Genomic DNA, 11,392 nt, shown 5'->3' with positions numbered 1-11,392 from the left:
TATAGATGGCTTTCTTCGTTATTGAACAATTGGAACTGGTTTGAATCATCTCTTTGTTGAAGACAGCCATGTGCATCAGAATTGATCATCCTATAGTCTTCTTGTTGTTGTGTATAATGATCTCCTGGTTCAGCTTATTTCACTTAACATCAATTCATGAAAGTCTCTCCAAGCCTCTCTGAAATCGTCCTGCTGGTCGTTTCTTACAGAACAATAACATTTCATAATGTTCATATACCATACTTTATTCAGTCATTTTCAATTGATGGACATCCATTCAGTCTCCAGTTTCTAGCCACTACAAAAAGGGCTGCCACAAACATTTTTGCACGTGTCACCCAGTGTATTCTCACTCCTTTGACCAGTTTAGATGAGAATGAGATACAAGTGCCAGCTATTCTCCAACCTCTCTTTTGTTTGTCTAGACAATATTAGACAATATTTTCTAATTTTCTTCTCCTTTTCTCAAATGTATTTCTTTTCCATTTTTTCCCTAAGATTTTCAAGGTGCAACAGAACCACTTCCAGGTCATGTTTAACCAAAATCCCTCTATGTCCCTTAATGGTTATAATGTTCAGAGTGACACATGTCATCTCCTAATATTATAATATCCATTGCTTACCCATGTTTAGTTCTTTATTGCCGTTAATTCATGTTTACCTTTTCATATTTTTCTCAACTCCCATATTTCAGTTTCAAGATCTCTACATAGCTTAGGTCTTTTCATCAAGAATATTTGGAATTCTTCTATTTCTTTAAATATTCTCCCTGGATAATTATACTGAATTTTGTTGAGCAAATTATTCTTGACTGTAAGTCCAAATGTTTTAGCTTTTAGAATATCATATTTTAAGCTCTCCTCTCCTTTAATGAAAGTTACTAAATCTAGTGTGATGCTAACCAACCCTTCTCATTACTAAAATTCATTATTATTACTGCTGTGTATTTTTTTCTTTGATATGAAACTCTATATCTTTACTAGAATGTTCCTGAGAATTTTCATTTTGGAATTTATTTCAGGAGATGACCTGCTGATCAGGAGTGATGCTTCCACTTTGCCCTTTAGTTTTAAGAGATGTGGGGAGTTTTAACATTTATTTAAACACAATATCTAGATTCTTTTTTTTTTTTTTTTTTTTTTTTTTTTTTTTTTTTTTTGCTGTGGCATCTAGATTTGATTCTTAATTTTTTTTCCTCTGTTTTTCAGTTCAGTTTTTAAAAATAAGATACTTTATATTTTCTTCAGTATTTTGACTTTGTTTTAATATTAATTGAGTTATCATAAAACTATTGACTATTAGTTGGTCCATTTTAATTTTCAGGGAGTTTATTGCTTGGAAAGTTTTTCTTGTGCCAAAATGTTATTTCCTTTCCCAATTCTTTGTCTCTTTTATGGCTCATTTCTTTTCCACTTTTGTCTTGAGCATGCTCATTTAATTGATAATTAAAAAAAATCTTAAAAATAATTTCCTCTTCTGAGAATAGTTGAATTTGCACCCAAGATGTATTTTACTTTGTGGCTTTATTTAAAGATGTTTACAGTCATTCTCTTCTTTAGGGCTTGTCTTTGGCATCTCTTTTACTATAAAAGTTTATTCATGTTATGATTTTGTTTTGGTTTGGTCATTCTTCCAGTCTATTTCTTAATTTTACATGTGATACTACAGATGGATTCCATGCACTTCTGGGGGGAAAGCTTGGAATGGTCCTACAGTTGCTTTCTTGAGATAGTGAATATTATTGTGTTCTAGGATCTCAGACTAGTGACTGATAGAGTTTTAGTGCTTTTGAATGATCTGATGTAGGTCAAAGTCTGATTGTTGTTACCTCTGCTTCTTAACTCAGTCGCTATCAGTCAGTTGGAATTCTCTATTGGTTCAGAATAACAGCAATTCAAACTTTGCTTTGGTCTGGTATTCCTGGTTTGACTATTTCTTTGCAGGCTATAAAATGGGATAGAAGCTGAAACTAAGAAATTGCTCTTATCTAGACATTTGAATCATACCATTGCTGTTTGTTTCTGAATTTGCTTCTCTCTGTGTATCCTCATTCTGATCTGCAATTCTTTCTTATCTTGGATTGCAATTTTTAGGTGTAAGACTTTTGCTCAGTCTGTTATGAATCTGTGATCCAAAATTGAGTAGTGAGCAACAAAGTTGATAATTGTCATTTATTTTTGTTTGAAAGTGTTGTCTGAGAGTGCCATGGAATGGATCTAAGACTTCCTCTTACCCAGATGCACAACTTTTCCTTGGATTTCAAGTGTTTCATTTGGCATACTCCTGACCAGACTCTGACTCCAGTGTCCTCAGTCCTCTTTCTGTACTTTCCTATGCTGAACTAATTTGAAAAATTACTAATTGTGACTTTTTCTTGGATTTTGCCACCAGGATTTGCTCTTGCACATTTTTTAGATGTGTTGAGAGGTATTTTGGCAGGGGGAGCTCACTGTACTGCTTCTTGCTACTCCTATCTATTGTTAATTTAAAAGAGGTTAGTTTTGGTTAGTTGAAGTGATTGTCTTTTTAAAAAAACACTATCTTATAGTTTACCTCTGAGATCTATGGAGAAGGAAGGAATTTGTGACCAAAGAAGAACTGGAGTACATTATTGAATACAAAATAGATAATTTTGATTATATTAAGTTAAAAAGTTTTTATACAAACAAAGAGGCAGAGAGGATTAGAAGGAAAGCAATAAATTGGGGAGAATTTTTACATTCAAGGGTTTTAATAAAGGGCTCATTTCTAAAATAGAGAATTGACTCAAATTTATAATAGTTCAAGCCATTCTCCAATCGATAAATGGTCAAAGGATATGAACAATTTCCAGATGAAGAAATTGAAACCAATTTTAGTCATATGAAAAAGTGCTCTAAATCACTATTGATCAAAGAAATGCAAATTAAGACAAATCTGAGATATCACTACATAATCTCAGATTGATTAAGATGATAGGAAAAGATAATGACAAATGTTAGAGGGGATGTGGGAAAACTGGGACACTAATGCATTGTTGGTGAAGTTGTGAATGGATGCAACCATTCTAGAAAGCAATTTGGAACTATGCCCAAAGGGCTATCAAACTGTGCATTCCCTTTGATCTAGCAGTGTTTCTACTGGGCTTGTATCCCAAAGAAATCATGAAGGAGGGAAAGGGACCCACAAATGCAAAAATGTTTGTGAAAGTCCTTTTCTGTAGTGGCAAGAAAAATAGAAACTGAGTGTATGAATGTTATGGAATATTATTTTTCTATAAGAAATTATCAGCAGGATTATTTTGGAGAGATCTGGACTTACATGAACTGATGCTATGGAGTGAGCGAACCAGGAGATAATTGTACATGTACAATAATCAGTTCTAATGGACATGGCTCTTTTCAACAATGAAATGATTCAGGTCAGTTCCAATGGTCTTGTGATGAAGAGAGTCATTTACACCCAGAGAGAAGACTGTGGGAACTATGTTGTAAGTGTAAATCACAACATAGTATTTTTCCTCTTTTTGTTGTTGTTTGCTTGCATTTTGTTTTCTTTCTCATTTTTTTCCTTTTTGATCTTATTTTTCTTGTGCAGCATGATAATTGTGGAAATATGTATAGAAGAATTGCACATGTTTAACATATATGGAATTATTTGCCATCTAGGGGAGGGGGTTGGGGGACAGAGGAGGAAATTTGGAACGCAAAGTTTTGCAAAGGCCAATGTTGAAAAAATTTCCATGCATGTGTTTCTAAAATAAAAAAGTTTTAATAAAAACAACAACAACAACAAAAAACTGGACTCATTTTTCAACTAATGAAAATCTATCTTCTCCCTCCTTCCATTTGAAAAGGAAAACAAAAACTCTATTTCAAATATGTATAGTCAAATAAACCAAATTCCCTCATTGGATGTCAAAAAAGTTTCGATCTGCATGGAGACCAACATTTCCCTATCAGGAGACGGGCAACATGTTTCATCATGAATTCTCTGGGATTGTGCTTAGTAATTGTATTGATCAGAGTTACTAGGCTTTTTAAAAGTTTTTTATGTTTATAATTTTGTTATTGTATAATTGTTTTCTGGTTCTTCTAACTTTACTCTTTATTAGTTCATACGATGCTTTTCAGGGTTCTCTGAAAAAATACTCTTTGTAATTCTTTTTAAAGCATTAATATATATTCTTTAAAGTGTTTAATTTTATAAGAACTCTTTCTGAGATCCTTCTTGACTTCCACCTTGAATTCATTTCTTCGTCAGAAGATACATACACTGAGTTGAAAGGACAACAAATAGAAAATGACTTACCCAGGGTCAACTAGACAGTGACCATGTCATCTGATTCCACGTCCTTTGATATTTTATCTCCATTTTCATAAATAAAAAAAACATTTATTAAGATCTTATTATAGACTAAACACATATTAAGCATTGAGTTAACAAATTCAAAACTTATGTAGTCATCACTCTCAAGGAGCTTACACTTCTACTAAGTTTTATATTAGGGTTTGAAGACTTAGGAAAGAGTACTTCCATCAACACAGTAATATTAGGATACTTCTTTCTTTCTGGAGAAATAGTAATATGAATTTGCTTTTTGTCTCTTGAGCAAGAGGTGAAGGGAGGAAACAGATGGGTGGTTTTGTATATGTCAAGGCAGATGGATGTCAAGATGATTGTCTTGGTGTCCTGACAGATGGCTGGATGGATGAAGCATGATCTGGGATGGGATAGAAAGCTGGTAGTGAGGATTGACTCACCAATGTATGCTTTTCTCCCTCATTCTGGAGTGTCATCATTCCTAGCCAAGAGAGACTATTAATTTCAAACAGATGGAAATATGCTAGGACCAGCTGGAAAGAAGTATCACAGACTCAGTGGCAGAAAATAAATGTGATAAATAATACTTTTTAAATCCCAAGTCACAAGCAATTCAGTGCTTCTTCCTCAAAAGCAGGGAATAAAAAATATTTGAAATGATAAATTCCAAATACAGGTGGTTGAATAAATGCCTATTGATATTTTTTTGGAAGTTGCAATTAAAAGAAATTAGGATTCAGTTCTCTGCTTTGCTACTTACTACTTGTATGTCCTTACTCAAGTCCCTTAACCTCTATCAAGTCAAGTCATTAAACCTTTACTATCTACTATGCACTGCCTTAAGCACTAGGAATAGAATTACAAACAGAAAAAAAGGCAATCCCTATTCTCAAAGAGCTTATACTCTAATAAGGGAAGAAAATATAAAAGGTAACTGAAAATCTGAATTGGGGAAGGGAATATCCAGAACATAATGAATGAAACACAGAGAGAAATGGAAACATGTCTTTTCTGGGCACTCTTCTTAAAATGGAGGTTCTGGAAGTAACTGGCCAATCAGAAGAAGAGTTCTGACTGAACATACTTGCAGTGTGAAAAGCTCAGGATTGGAGTGAACTTTAAGGATGAAGAAACTTCATGGGCTAGAGTAAACTTCCAGGGTGAGAAAGCTGCTGTGGAATGGTGCACAAATCCAAGACACCAAAATATGAAGCCCAAAGAGGAATGAAATCATGAATGACCTTTGAACTTATTTCCTTATCCAAAATGAGGGGGCTGGACTAATTTGCCTCTGAAGTAAGTTTCATCTGTTTGATTTTATGACTATCCTCAAGAAAATAACATTAAAATATTACTTTAGTAATGAATAAATCAGAATTCAGAAATAACTGTTATGTGGAACCTAGAGCAGAACATAGAAGTAGGAATTCTCATTTTCCATGAGCAACTTCTTAAAAAACTTAAAGATTGTTATTGAATATTTAGTAAGATACGAGAACATTAAAATCTTATATGCTGAAAGATAGATAACACTTATTTACTGAGATTTATGAATAATATAATTCACTGGGTACTTAAATATTAAAATTAATCCTCTTTACATAGTGTGCCTTCCTAGAATGTAGATCAGAAGAATTGGCACTGAAGAACAGTAAGAGTTAGGAAATCTACAATTTTCTAGAAAATGTCTTTAAAAAATGAGACTGAATTGTATTTGTATGACATGTGCAGCAGGATTTAATTTTGCATGGTTGTTTAAGAAATGGCAATTATTCCTCACTTATTGCATAGGAAGGCAATCAGAGACATAGAAAAATTCACTTTTCAGGAAGATGATAATAATTTGCATTTATTCACATATTTCCTTGGAAGTTTATAAATGCCTTTCTCATACATGTTTATCTTATCCAACTGTAAGCATCTGGAGGACTGAGACACAAGGCCAGTGACCTATATACAGTGGGTATTCATGACTGATTGTACAAACAGGCAATTTGAAGTAAAAATGATAAATCTTGAGACCATAAGCTGAAAGTTGACATTATGAGAATGTCTTAGTAACCCCTGGTGTCAGTCAGGTCCAGATGAGGATAGTCTGAGTTGTGAAGGCAAGAATTTACAAATTATGCTCTACTGTTTGACCAATATATTTTCTCATTCCCCTTCTGTCTTCATTATCTAGAGAAGCTGTTAAAGATAAGGTTAGGTTAGCCAATCAGGAATATCTTGCCTTTGAAACTGACAAGAATGACTCATTAACTACCAACCAAGAAACTTACATCTGGAAAATTCTTTTCAAAACAAATGCTTTGAAAGGAAGGTTTAAAAAAAAATAGTGTGTTCTCTGACATCCAAACATTATAGCCTGTATATACACTGGTTTATTCTCTGTCCAAACATTTGTTTGCTATCCTGGAGCTGCCTGCTGAGATGGAGGGATCTTTGATTTAAGTGCGTAGACATCTTGGCATGTGTAATGTTTGGTATGTCCAAATTGTTGCTTCAGAATTGATAAGAGAATGAAGGAGACACAATATTTTTAAATGGGAATATCTGAAATTTATTAGTTCTAAGGACTCTCAAAAAGAAATCACTCTTTTTTTTTGTCCTTAAGATTTCTTAAAAGCTTTAGAGGTTAGAAGAAAGACCTCTGAATCTGTGGATTTCCACACATCTAAAATCTGATGCAGAAATATCTGAACTGGGTAGTAGAGCCATAACCATAGTAGGATTGAACTATACTGTATCGTGGAAACTATTGGAGCCATGAATTAAGGAATTGATTCAGCCTTAATATTTGAGCCTGAAACAGGACTAGTTTTCAAGAAATCTGAATTCAAGTACCTGAAGGAAGCATCTAGAGAAGGATTCTTAGTGGTAAGCTCTGTGCATAACATAATGCGCGCTCATTGGACTGAGAGTAAGAGGTCCTGTGTTCTAACCCTTCCTTGATGCTAACTAGCTATGTGATCTTGGAGAAGTCACTAAATTACCTTATCTGGCAAATAAGAGTATTTAATTTATGAAGCTGTAGTTCAGAGATCACAGAGGTAGGTATTTCATAGGATCATAGATTTTGACCTTAGATTAAGACCATAGATTAAATTGGACCATAGATTTAGACCTTAGAAGCCATATTTTTTTTTTAATTTTACATAGGAGAATTCTGTGGCCTTACTTACTTGTCCAAAGTCATACAGATAGTAAGTGCAAAATTTAGATTTGAATCCTTTTCACTTGATTCAAATTCTAACTTTCTTTTTATTGTACTGCATATTAGAGGGTCAAGGAGAGGAAAAATGATTTGTATACATTAAAATACATTTTAATAATAACTTTTTATTTTCAAAATATATGCAAAAATAGTTTGCAACATTTACCCTTGCAAAACCTTGTGTTCCACATTTTTTTCCCTCCCTTCCCCCTCTTCCTCCCTTAGACAGCAAGCAATCCAATATATATATGTTAAGTATATGCAATTCTTCTACATATATTTCCACATTTATTATGTTATGCAAGAAAAATCAGATCAAAAAGGAAAAAATGAGAAAAAAACAAGCAAAAAAGAACAAAAAAAAAAAAAGAAAAAAACTACATTGTGATCCATATTCAGTCTCCATAGTCCTTTGACTGGATGGCTCTCTCCATCACAAATCTATGGAATTGGCCTTAATCACCTCATTGTTTAAAAGAGTCTTGCCCATCAGAGTTGATCATCACATAATCTTGTTGTTTCTGTATACATGTTCTCTTGCTTCTACTCAGTTCACTTAGTATCAGTTCATATAAGTCTCTCCAGGCCTTTTTGAAATTATCTTGATCGTTTTTTATAGAACCATAATATTCCATAACATACATATACCATAACTTATTCAGCCATTCCCCAATTGATGGGCACTTTCCTGTTTCTTGCCACCACAAAAAGAGCTGCTATAAACATTTTTGCACTTGGGGGGTCCTTTTTCCTTTTTTATGATCTCTTTGGGTTACAGATCCCGTACAGACAAACATTACTGGATCAAAAGGTATGCACAGTTTGATAGTCCTTTGGGCATAGTTCCAAATTATTCTCCAAATGGCTGGATCAGTTCAAAACTCCACCAACAATATATTAGTGTTCCAGTTTTCCCACATCCCCTCCAACATTTATCATTATCTTTTCCTGACATCTTAGCCAATGTGAGTACTTCTGAGTACATCTGAGAGCAGTGGTACTTCAGAGCTGTCTTAATTTACATTTTTCTGATCAATAGTGATTTAGAGCATTTTTTTCATATGATTAGAAATGTTTTTAATTTCTTTGTCTGAAAACTGTCTTCACATCCCTTGATGATTTATCAATTGGAGAATGGTTTGTATTCTTAAAAATTTAGTTAATTCCCCTTCTCCTCCCCTCCCAGTTTTCTACTTCCCTTCTAATTTTGTCTGCATTGGTTTTGTTTGTATAAAACTTTTTTTTTTTAACTTAATAAAGTCAACATCATTCCTTTTGCATTTCAAAATGTTCTCTAATTCTTCTTTGACCATAAATTCCTTCCTTCTCCACAGATCTAAGAAGTAAACTATCCCTTGTTCTCCTAATTTACTTATAGTATCACCTTTTTTGTCTAAATAATGAATCCATTTAGACCTTATTTTGGTATAGGTATTGGGTGCTGGTCAATGTCTAGTTTCTGTCATACTATTTTCAAATTTTTATAATAAGTTTTGTCAAATAGTGAGCTCTTATCCCAGGAGTTGGGGTTTTTGTGTTTATCAAACACTAGTTTATTTTAGTCATTGACTATTGTATCTTGTTAACCTAACCTGTTCCATTGATCAGTTACTCAATTTATTAGCTAATACCAAATGATTTTGATGACTGTTACTTTATAATATAGTTTTAGGTCTGATACAGTGAGGCCTTCTTAGTTTGCACTTTTTCATTAATACCCTTGAAATTCTTGACCTTTTGTTCTTCCAGATGAACTTTGTTATTATTTTTTCTAGCTCTGTAAATTAATTTCTTGGCAGTTTGATTGGTATGGCATTGAATAAGTAGATTATTTTAAGTAGAATTGTCATTTTTATTATATTAGCTTGGTCTATCCATGAGCACTTGATATTCTTCCAATTGTTTAGATATAACCATTAAAATACATTTAGGAACAACTTTTGAATTAGCAAGGAAGTAGAAACAATGTTGACATGTATTGACTGGGAAATGGGTATAAATTTGGAGTATAAGCATGTAATATGATATTACTATGTTACAAGAAGTGATGAATATAAATTGATGAATATAAAGAACTGATGCAAAGTAAAATATGTAGATCCAAGAAAAGAATACAACTCCCTTTTCCCCATAGAATGGCTACAAAAATTTACAAAAAAGGAAAAAAAAACCTGAAATTAACTGCTGTGTAATTATATGATAAAATTTGTCCCTATTGAAAAAAAATTACCTTCTTCCCTTTTGAAGTAGCAGAAGGTTACAGCACATTGTATACTGTTAGTCAAAGTTATTGGCAAGATTTCCTGAATTGTTTTTTTTCTCTCTTTTTAAAAAAATTATTGTTAATAGATAGCTCTCTGAGAAGGGGAGGGGAAAAGGACAAATTTAGAAACAAAGATGATATAAAAACCAAAGATATCAACCACAGTTTTAAAATTATGGAACTACTTATGGTAAAATTAGAAGGAAAAGCATTTATGGAAAGTTCATTGAGCTTCTTCAGTTTTCTAGAATTTATTCTGTTCTTTCCAGAGTCATTTCAAAGGCTATTAATTTATCTGGGAAGTCTCTTGGGAATTTTTTCTTTAATATCCTGTGCCTGTGCCCCTTTTAATGCATTTCCTGGGGCCCTCTAAACTTATACCTATGTGGACTTTCATTTCTTTTTTGATGGTCAGCCTATTGAAGGATGAAGCATCAAAAGATATTTCTGGATAAAAAGGAATAGATAAAAAGTGATTTTTGAAGAGGTGCCACATTTAGAAAACAATTCCAGATATACAGCCTAACCTTGAATAAGTCATGGTAACTCTTTGTATTATAAGCCTTGGCAAATGATTTACTTCTGTGGAATGTAATGAGAATGAAGAGAACTAAAATGCTTCATGATCTCTCTATGGAAGCTACTACATGGATATAAAGTGGTAGCATTTAAATTCATATTCTAACCAAGTCCATGAGAAATTTACCTCAAAAGAATAGTTTATGTGTAGTAGGATTTGGAGATGGGACAGAAGGTAAGCCAACTGCCAACATGTGTTTTGTTGAAATGTATTTTCTAATGTCAACAACTTATGGTTTACTGTGGCACCCAAAGATATCATGTGAGCCTTGCATGACTCTTGGAGAATTTTCCTCTCATCAAGATTAATACAAGAAAATCTGTAACACAAATTTCTGTGCTCACATGTGACTCATGTAATTAAAGACAAAGGGCATCCATTTATGTCAGGTAAATGTGAAGCAAATGGCAAATTTGATTAATCTAAACACGGGAAAAGAGGTGAGAGATGAGAAAAAAAATTTAAGAAAAAGCGTTTCAAGGATATTTTTTATAATATATATTTTAGCTTAAATATTTCTCTGGATCCTAAATGTTTCAACTCAAAAACTAATGTATTAAGAAGTTTTTGAATATAATGCTTGAAAGCAAAATGACTTGGAAGACTTTTTCTTTTCTAAATAGCAAGCTACTCTTTTTTTTTAAAGTTTATTTTTAATACACATTATTTACAAACTATACTGGAAGACAAAAATCAGAGCAAATCAGAAAAATCATGGAAGAGATTAAAAAAAACAGAAATAAGAAGTGAAAAATCATGCATTGATTTACATTCAGTCTCCTTAGTTCTTTCTCTGGTTGCAGATGGAATTTTTTGTCCAAAGTCTATTCCTTTGGATCACTGAACTACTGAGAAGAACCAACTTTTCATAGGTGATCATTACACATTCTTGCTGTTATTGTATACAATATATTCTTGATTCTGTTTGTTTTGCTCAGCATCAGTTCATATAAATCTTTCCAGACTTTTCTATATCATCATTTTTTATAGAACAATAATATTCCCATTACCTTTATGTACCTCAACTTGTTCA

The 11,392-nt window shown here is 32.9% G+C and overlaps 1 long non-coding RNA gene across 2 annotated transcripts in view; it reads left to right on the top strand.

The window, feature by feature from the left end:
* Positions 1-5,517: 5,517 nt before the first annotated feature.
* LOC141545400 (uncharacterized) overlaps positions 5,518-11,392 on the top strand; it is a 223,335-nt gene continuing 217,460 nt past the window's right edge. For both annotated transcript variants that reach the window (XR_012483007.1, XR_012483006.1), the window contains exon 1: positions 5,518-5,598. This is a non-coding gene — a long non-coding RNA (uncharacterized LOC141545400). The remainder of the gene's footprint in view (positions 5,599-11,392) is intronic.

Source organism: Sminthopsis crassicaudata, chromosome 6, assembly GCF_048593235.1.
Source record: "Sminthopsis crassicaudata isolate SCR6 chromosome 6, ASM4859323v1, whole genome shotgun sequence".
In the NCBI taxonomy this organism is placed as follows: domain Eukaryota; kingdom Metazoa; phylum Chordata; class Mammalia; order Dasyuromorphia; family Dasyuridae; genus Sminthopsis; species Sminthopsis crassicaudata.
The sequence above is the reverse complement of the archived record's forward strand: the minus strand, read 5'-3'. Positions and strand labels throughout refer to the sequence as shown.